The 9888-nt window shown below is 41.0% G+C and overlaps 1 long non-coding RNA gene across 1 annotated transcript; it reads right to left on the minus strand.

Moving 5' to 3' along the window:
* Nucleotides 1–423: 423 nt before the first annotated feature.
* On the minus strand, nt 424–2703 carry LOC122647908. Its single transcript, XR_006330991.1, has 3 exons — nt 2286–2703; nt 738–747; nt 424–453 (listed from the first exon to the last, which is right to left on the minus strand). It is a non-coding gene; the product is annotated as an uncharacterized LOC122647908 (long non-coding RNA).
* Between the last annotated feature and the right edge of the window lie 7185 nt (nt 2704–9888).

Below are 9888 nucleotides of genomic sequence, written 5' to 3' on the forward strand. Positions count from 1 at the left end.
GGGGTGCGGCGGTCTTTTCACGCCAAGCTATGTTCGGGCAGGGAGGTACACACAGCACCTACTAGCGTTCCTTTTCCCTTGAAGTTGTTATTCCTAATCCTATAAATGAACCTACTCTCTTTTTCCCTCCCTCAGAAGCTTACTTGTTCTCAACATTACATTACCTAAAGACAAAAAAAGTAGCTTTATTACTAACTGTTTGAAGCTGCACAGGCAAGGTAAGGACGTGAAAGCATCTTAATGATCAAGAAACCTATCAATACACATAAATGCATAGAAAGTGACATCACATAACAAATATTGCAAATTTAATGCTCTAAGAATCCAATTTTACATAAATTTTACTTTCTATTCACCAAGGTTTTGAGTAGATTGAAATTAAACTGTAAATCTGGCACTAGCCTCTACTCAAGTAACCATATGCACCAGGATGACTAGGCAACAGATAAGTGCCTTCCTGCATGAGTCTCTAGTTTTACAATTTGGATCCTCTATGGCACATTGCATATCCTATGCTATGCTACGCAGACACAAGGATGTACACAATGATCATCTTATCTCTACCTAAGCGCCTTGCTTGAATGAGGATAAAGTGATCTTTGCATACGACCCTATGTCATACACGCAGTGGCCAGGACCTTCCGAGGTAAAGAATTGGCTAATGAATTGCTTCCCTAGGAGCAAAAACAAAAACAAAATTACCCCTAGAAATCCATGACACCTTTAACAACTGGCACTTTGGAAAACCTACAGGCATGGTTTGTGATCTCGATATCGGCTGGATCGGGATTGGATCGGCCGAGACGAATTGGGATCACCCAAACTCGGGCAAATATGACACTTTTATCTTATTTTCTTATAAAAAAAAATAATTTTTTTTTCATTTTTACCCCTATCCGTACAGCTGGATCGGATCGGATCGGATCCATTTCGGAATCAGTCTCGACCAATACCGATCCGATCCAGCCAAAATTGGCCGATCTGATCCGATACCTCAAACCATGCCTGCAGGTCTGTTTTTAGTTCAGGGTTTCAAATTATTCCGATTTCTAGCATTTTGAGACTCCCCGATTTCTGCTGTTTCAGACCGATTATGCATTATTCAGCGATTCCTGGTTTTAAAACCCTAGCTTTTATGAATCCAAGTCTGAATTGTTGGAGCTTATAAACTAGAAGACGTCTCGATGGACCACCTATGGACCTTAACTTTTTGCCACATTTCCAAGTTCCAACCCAAATACATTTGGCAGGATAGATTAAATTTTTTTTTTACCGACAATAGCAGGATAAATTAATTTTAAAAACAGCTTACGAAAATAATTTTTCAGAATAAGTTTGCATTTGTAGAAATGAATTATGGTGGTGCATTGACAAGATCACTAGACTTCTCCAAGGCCTCCAAGAAGCAATGTTTGAGGCATTATGAAGCAAAAGATCGGACCTTCTACATGCCCCCAACCCTGTGACAGCTTCATGGGCATGGAAATCTATTGCGAATGTTGTCCCTCTTCTTCAAGTTGTGCTGAGGATCCTCCATGACATGGCTGCAGCAGACAACCTTCAATACTATAGATTCATATTGAACAATAAATCTCCTAGTCCCGCCAATATTCGCTAAGTAGACTCAAACATTTTTTTTAAACTCAGACTATAATTGTTCTAAACCCAAAAACCCAATTATTAATTATCCAAATAGGCTCCTCCCCTACCCGTTTTCCTGATATAATCATCCTTTTAGGTCTCCTCACATTTATAGGATATACTGCTTTTCAAAGTTCAATTCAATAACAAGCATCTGTATAACCGAAACTCCATAAATTTTCAATACTAAAAACCCTACAGCTTCAGCACTACAAGTTTAGAATCAAATATACCAAAGGAAGGTTTTTTTTCTTTTTCCTCCACTCTTTCTTACCAATTATACAAATCAGCACAACCAATTTATCAAATCATTAACACAAACAGCCTTTTTAATAAAAGAAAACTTATCGATACAAATAAATTCATAGAAAGTAACATCCTATTAACTAATTTTGCAAATTAATGCCCCAAGAAACCAATTTTACATAAATTTTACTTGTTATACACCTTCTAATGTTGAGTAAATTGAAGTTAAAACTGCAAATCTGGGACTAGCCTCTACTCAAGTAATCACACTCACCAGAATGACTAGGCAACAGATAAGTGTCTTCCTGCTGAGCTCAAAACAGGTCAACTGAAGCATAAGAGCTGGACAGTAAATTTCCTAGAAACACATATTGAATCATTGACCTTAATGGTTGCACAAAAAAAGAGTTATATATAGGCTCGTATACAGTCTCCATATAGACATTGAGGCTTCAAGGTCACAAAGAAGCAATTAGATCTGTTTGTCAAGTTTCAAAGATTTGGGCATTTTACAATAGGTTCTTTCCACACTTCCTCAGTTCCATATCCTAGTCCTAGCAGATTAATATTTCCTTTGAATAATTCCAAGAGATGAGGAACTTCTTTCTCATATTTGGTCACAAACTTCTCCAAGAAATACTTCTCATTTTTTGTCAACAGATGTGCCAATTTAAGATCTTCCTTCACCAGACCTTTCAATATCAATACTCGTAAAACTGAACACCATGGAAGAATCCTCTACTCCAAGCTAAACCCAAGAAGTTGCGGGTATGTGATGATAACTGCCCTTTCCCAACCCATTTTGTTATGGAAGAAATCCATGTCTCATTATCCTCTTCTCAGACAGTGCCACAAAATAAGGGTACTTTCTAAATGCCATGAGAATCTCATTTTCAAAAAAACCCCACCTTCTATAAGCCTCCAATTTCAGCTTCCATGTCGATCTGTTCACTGATGTAAATACAAACAGAGCACGCATAAACATGTGTTTGGAAAGGTTGAAACCCATTTGCTTAATCTCCTCAAGTATCTGTTTGAACCGATCATTTTTTGGCATCATGGTGCTGGGAAAGTTAATTAGTAAAATCACGATTTCAGACTCAGGCACTCCATTTTCTCTCAAGATTGCAATATTTCGAGACACAATCTGTATGCCACACCTGATGAGACGAGGTTCACGTTTTAGACCAAGAACAACATTCTCCACAATCCCAACTAAACTTTTCAAGAAATTAAAAGCAGGGATGATTTGGTTTTCTAAGCTACTGGACAAGACCCTTGGCTCTTTACAGAGGATTTTGGCGATGTTAGGACTGGAAACACCCTGGGAATGGAAAAACTCAAGTTTAGGCAGAAGGTTCTTTGTAGGACTGGATACGAGCACTGATGGGCACCTTCCAATGATACTGGAAATTTGGGCGTCGGTGAATCCATGGTTTCTGAAGAGGGTAAGAACCGAATCTAGTCTATCAGAGGATTCAAAACCAACCTTCTTGGATGCAGAAATGGCGACTCGGGTGATAGGCCACAGGAGCTGATTGTAAAACAAAGCCATCATATTCAGGCCCAAGGCCGTGGAGAAGACTAAGAACCATTTGGCTATCAGAGATGGGCTGAGCAGCTGCGGCCAGATGTTTTGCAATTGTCTTCGCTTTTTGAACATATTCAACCACAGAGAGAGTGCCCTTTTTTATACGGGCCTGAGAGTAGGAGAAGTGCTTCTCAAGCGCCATCCATACTTCATGAGAAGTATCCAAACCAACAACCAGGGAGAAGACCGATTCGGTGAGAGTAGAGAGTAAGCAACAGAGCAACATCTGATCTTGCTGCTGCCATGTGATATACTCAGGGTTGGGTTGCAGTTGAGGTGTAGCAGCAGGGTCAGTGGCATTCACAGTCGCAGCGAGGGTTGGAGAGGGACACGGAAACAAGCCATCGACATACTTGAGATAGTCATGAAGCCGGAATAATGGCAGAAACTGAGCATGCCATAAGAGATAGTTGGTTTGGTCCAACTTGATCTGCAGAATATGTGATATGTTTCCTCCAAAACCAAAGGGAGTGGGGGTCCAACTTGATCTGCAGAATATGTGATATGTTTCCTCCAAAACCAAAGGGAGTGGAGGCCGAGATCACAGCAGGTGTGGTTGTGAGCGACGAAGATGGAGAGGTTGCCAAGGCAGAAACGTGAAAAGGAAGGGAGAAAAATCTGGATCGAACTGCTAAAACTTTAGCAGGCTGCTGATACCATGTAAAGTTTGAGATGAACTTGAATTCCTTAGTACCGAATTGGTATGTGAGGCTGCGTATTTATATTGTATTTACAAGAGTTTTACATTCAGATGTAACTTGAGGGTCACTCAAGATTAGATAAGGATAAGAGCCGTTGCTACAGTTTAGGACTTAGTTAAAGATAATCCTTGAGAGGAATGATCGGTTGAGGACTCTTCTTGTGACTTGGAAGAGTTATCTTGAGGAGTTACACTTTCACTGATGAGGTAAGAGACAACGAAAGGGTTCTGATTTCTTGAGGGTTTTGAGGAGAAGTATTAATTGAAAGATGAAGAAGGGTTTTGCAGAAAACCCAGATGGCTTGTTGAAGCTCTTATTACAACAGTTCTCCCGATCAGGACTCTTTTGAAGAACAAACTAAACATTCGGAAATTTTATTAAAAGCGCAATTAGTGCCGACTTATGACAACGAACTTACAGGTTCTTTCGACAGTGCGACTTCTGTTTCCACTTTCCATTGCTTTCATCTGCTCTGCAACTTGAGACCAAAGTTCTCGAAGTGTGAATGCTACCTACGGACTGGAGAGTAAAAAAAAATCCACGAAGCCCCTTTGGCAACTAGAGATTTAGGAGAAGCTGCAGATCGATTTGGTGATGAATACAATTCATATGATCGGACTTAATTAGGTTCCACATAGGCCTTACTTCTTGTCTCATGGCAATTCACTTCAACAACATTGAAAGCCTGAGAGTAGGGATGTAAATGAATAGCCGAAATCCGTTTTCGTATCCATTTAGCACTATCCGAATCCGTGCGAAAGCTAAACGGATAGATACGGATAGGCTATAGCTATCCAAAAAGCTATATTTACATGTAAATGGATAAAATATCCGATCTATATTCGCGCCCGTATCCGTTTAGCACTATCCAAATCCATCCGAAAGCTAATCGGATGTGGATGCAGATATAGCACTATCCGAGCCGAATCCGATCCGTTTACATCCCTACCTGAGAGCAAGGTTTTAAAATTCAGAATCACTCCGTGCCATTGGAATTGGTCCGTCACTGGAATTGGTTTAAAAAACCCTAGAAGTAAAAATTTTTAGTGATTCTAGGATTTTTTTTTTTTTTTGGAAAAATTTCACGCAACCCCCCTGAGGTATGACTAATGTACACTTTCACTTGTGAGGTTTAGAAAATTTCACATACCTCCCATACTTTCCAAACGAAGTAATAAAAACACCCATTCCATTAATTGTAGAAAAACTCACATTCTTGAAAGCTCAACCTAGTACTTCTGATGTCGTGAAGCACAATCGACAATTCTGTTAGTGGTTGTAGAGAATCGCTCCCAAGGAAGCGAATGAGAGATTGGCAATCCGAGTACACACGATCAGGCATCAAATTCCAGCAGCTCTAGCCTTATGCATACCAAGTTTCAAAGCTAAAGCCTCACCAACAATGACTGAAGTTGGGAACAAATGATCCGTTGCTATCCATCCAATCGAAGCTTGCTCATCTAACATAAAGCAACCTAGTCCCATGGCACACGGCCTGGTGGAGAAAGCTGCATCGGAAAAGACTTGACATTTCCTAGAATGCTGATGTATATGTGAAGGAGGTATTTGAATCTGATCTGGTGCCTGAGTTAAAAACAAAGAACTCAAAACAGAATCAACTGTTAATTTAGCACTCATTAGCCATATGTGGACTGGAGGGTTATGTCTTCTATAGATTGCAGCATTTCTTCTCTTCCAATTTTCCCATATGTGATTGAAGAGTTTTCTTTCCGTCTCGTTTTGCTCTAATGAGGTAACGTTTCAGGAACCCTTTATCTCCTTCCCTCTTGCCCTCTCCCATTGCCGCCGATTGAGTACTGCTAGCATTAGATGGGTTAAATTGTTAAGTGGTGACTGCAGTGGCTGCCTCATCTCTCTCGCGTCTCGTTTTGCTCTAATGAGGTAACGTTTCAGGAACCCTTTATCTCCTTCCGTCTTGCCCTCTCCCATCGCCGCCGATTGAGTACTGCTAGCATGAGATGGGTTAAATTGTTAAGTGGCGACTGCAGTAGCTGCCTCATCTCTCTCGCGTCTGAGCTCTGGCTGCCTCATCACTGTTTGGATTTGTTGTGCTGCCTGAAACCTTTATTTTGGAAAATCTGGTTTATCCTGGTTTCTCGAACGAAACCCCTTCTCTAAGTTTTTCTCTACCGTTTTTTCATGTTTATTTCCGCCGTTTGTGCGTGTAATCCTTCTCCTCTCCTTCTTTGCACCATCCACTAAGATCCTTGGCACCGCCGACAGCGATGCCGACAACGATGATGACGAACCCACCCCCACTTTCACGGATCATCATCGCCCCACCTTCCATAATGCTTCACCATCCCTGAAGCTCCCCGTTTTACCTTATCCAGCCTCAGTTCAGTGGCTGGTTATGGTTTTTAGCCACCGAACCGAGGGGCTTCCAAACAAGGGAGGTTTTTCCATTTTCCTTGTTTGTATATTTGCAGGTGTTAGTGATCCGGGTGCTGGTGGCACCAAGATTATCATCGGCTCCGATGCCCCAACCGCCGTTCACCTTCACCATACCTTTCCTGTTGCCGAACGAAGCTCTACCCGCCTATCCAGCAGATCCTTGCAGTTCTGTTCGAAAGTAGGCTGTGGCAGCGTTTCTGGTGGCCCTTTTGCAGTCGATCGCAGCTCCACTCGTCGATCCAACAGACCTTTGTCAATCCAGCAAGTCTGTTTGAAAGTAGGCGTTGTGGTAGTGTATCGGCATGCGTGAACAGTTTGGCGTTGGTTTGCTCAGCACATATGGCCCCCCCTCTTTTGGCACATTTGTGTCTGCGCTTAATTTTAGCTGTATCTACTGCTTTTTTTCTAGGGAAGTGGTTGTAAACCATCCCCTAGCTTGGATGACCCAGTCAATGGCATGTGAGACTGAGTTAATTTTCACTCCTTGTTTTGGATACCATATATCCATACCTTGTGTTTATCATGCTCTCTATCTATCTTATGTATTTTGTTTTCCTTTGTTTGGCATTGGGCGCGCTTGAATGAATAGCCTTCTTTTCTACCCAAAAAAAAAAAAAACAACATAGCATAGATAGAAAAACATTGTTGTTGCTCCTTACGGGGTAGGCCAGGCTGTTGTCCCCAACATAAAAACCATTCAAATACACTCCTAGTGGGGTTACTCCTTGATCTCATGGTAATAGGGAAGGCAAACCACGCCTGCTGTGCTATCGGGCATTCAAAAAGAGTGTGTTCTACTGTTTTAGCAGCTCCATCACATAATGGACACGTCTCTGAGATGATTATATTTCTCTTTTGCAAATTCTTGAAAACAGCTATCACATCAATACAACATTTCCACAAGAAAACCTGAACTTTAGGTGGAATTTTTTAATTCCATATTACTTTCCACACCTGTTGGGGAATGATGGAGGCCTTTACTGCTGAATGTGATTGATATGGAGTTTGGGATGAACCAAGTCGATAGGCAGACTTGACAGAAAAGATACCTTTAGAATTTGGGCCCCAGCATAACTTATCAGCCCCTCCTTCAGTGCTGATGGAAATTTTGAGTATACATCCTACTTCTTCATAAGAGACCAGCTTTAAAAGCTTTGATATATTCCATCTACCAGGGTAGCTAATAAGGTCTGCCACCACCCTTTCATCACAATTATCTGGCGTACTAGAGAGGATCTTATACCCTTTAATATAGGGTACCCAAGGGTCATCCCAAATGCTAACTGACCGGCCATCTCCAATTACCCACAACAATCCCTTTTCCAACAGCTCTCTTCCTTGGAGGATACTTCTCTAGGCCCAAAACTGATTAGTGGCCAGAAGCTTCCAAGAAATTCCCAAAAGGGAAATAAATGCTCTTCACAAGCTGCGCCCACATTGAATCACTCTTTGTGATCAAACACCATCCTAATTTTGCCATTAGAGCCATATTCTGTATTTTAAAATCACATAGTCCCAATCCACCATCTAACTTGGGAATACATAAACATTCCCAACTAGCCCAGTGCACCTTCCTCTCCTTTCCTTTCTGACCCCACTAGAAACTACATACTGCTTTGTTAAGGTCTTCAAGAGTACTATTTGGAAGCTTCAAATAGTACTCTTGAAGACCTTGCAATAGATTTAATGAGTACCTCTCTTCCTGCAGGAGATAACAGCTTCTCCTTCCACCCAGTCACCCTACTAATGGTTCTGTCTTTTACTTCTTGAAAGGCCTCTTTTTTAGATCTCCCTTTTTCAGAGGGCAGCCCCAAATATCTCTCCGGTTTCCTCAAACTCCTTATACCCACCATTCTAGCATATATTCTCATAAGTCTAACCGGAGTATTTACCCTAAAACTTGCAACTGACTTTTGCAGATTAATTGCTTGACCTGAGGCTGCACAATAGGGTATGCAATAGGCTTTTAAGAGTCTATACAGAACTGTGAGTTGCCTCCATGAAAATCACAGAGTCATCAGCAAAAAGGGAATGGGTAATCTGTGGGCTATATCTTCAAACTTTAATCCCTTGTAACATGCCTTCATTGACAGCTCCATCAATAAGGGAGGACAAACATTCTGTGCAAACAATAAAAAGGGCTAGTGAGAGATGATCGCCTTGTTGCAACCCCCTAGAAGGAGTAAAGGTGTTCTTTTCTGCACTCCATTTATCAGAAACAAGTAGGAGACTGGTAACACATTTCATAAGCAATTTAACCCATCTGTCACACATACCCAACTTCCTAAGGACTCCTTCCAAGAAGCTCCACTCCAATCTATCATATGTCTTTCTCATATCTAACTTGAAAGAGGCCAAATACCTTCTTCCACCCCTTTTATTCTTCATATGGTGGTGCAATTCATGTGTAATTAGAATATTGTCAGAAATCCTTCTACCCTCTACAACTGTTGTTTGCCCTGGAGAGACACATTTTTCTTAACCTCTTAGCAAAAACTTTTGAAAAAATCCAATACACAACATTGCAGAGGCTTATAGGCCTGTATTGATCAATTGATACTGTTAGGAATGGTTGTATTGTATCAGGGGTATATGTGTAAATATCCCCTTGTATTATTTTCTTATTTTTTGTCATTTGTATAAGGCCAAGGGCCTAGGTGTAATTTACTATTCTTTTCAATATAAGCATGTTAGTCTCTAGGTTAGAGACATAACACTTGAACACCAAAACCGTGGCTGCTCTGTTCTCTTTCTTCTCTTCTCCTTCTTCAACCTAAAATCTATCATGGTATCAAAGTTGTTTGCTCCTGGAGTTTGAAGGTGATCGAAGATTGTTTGGAAGGTGAAGAACAATCTCTGTGAAGGAAAATAGCATACCTTCTCAGACCTGTTTCTCTCTTGTCTGCAGTCCAAATACTGAGCAACCAAGTGCTCTAGTTTCGTGTGGAGGTCTTGTTTCTTCTCATTGTGTCCTCCCACATCTCTTGGAAGCACCCAAGGAGTAGAAGGGAATCTCAGCCAGGCTGTTCTGCCTCTGTTTTCCGCCAGCTGCAGTGTTTTTTGGCTCTTGTTGCTTCAAAAGGTTCTTGTTTGACCAGTTTCTTTGGTCTATTTGAATCGTTTTTTTGTAAGGAGCAATACTCATCCTTACTCCGTGGTTGTTTGATCAGTTTTTAGGGATTTAAAGGCCTATTTTCAGGCTATTTATCTCTGTTTTTCCTGGTTTTCTATTGCTGCATTTGTGAGACTGTTGTTGTGGTTGAGATATTTGTTATTTGGGCCTATCAAGTGTTT

The sequence above is a fragment of the Telopea speciosissima genome, unplaced genomic scaffold (assembly GCF_018873765.1).
Source record: "Telopea speciosissima isolate NSW1024214 ecotype Mountain lineage unplaced genomic scaffold, Tspe_v1 Tspe_v1.0263, whole genome shotgun sequence".
NCBI lineage: Eukaryota > Viridiplantae > Streptophyta > Magnoliopsida > Proteales > Proteaceae > Telopea > Telopea speciosissima.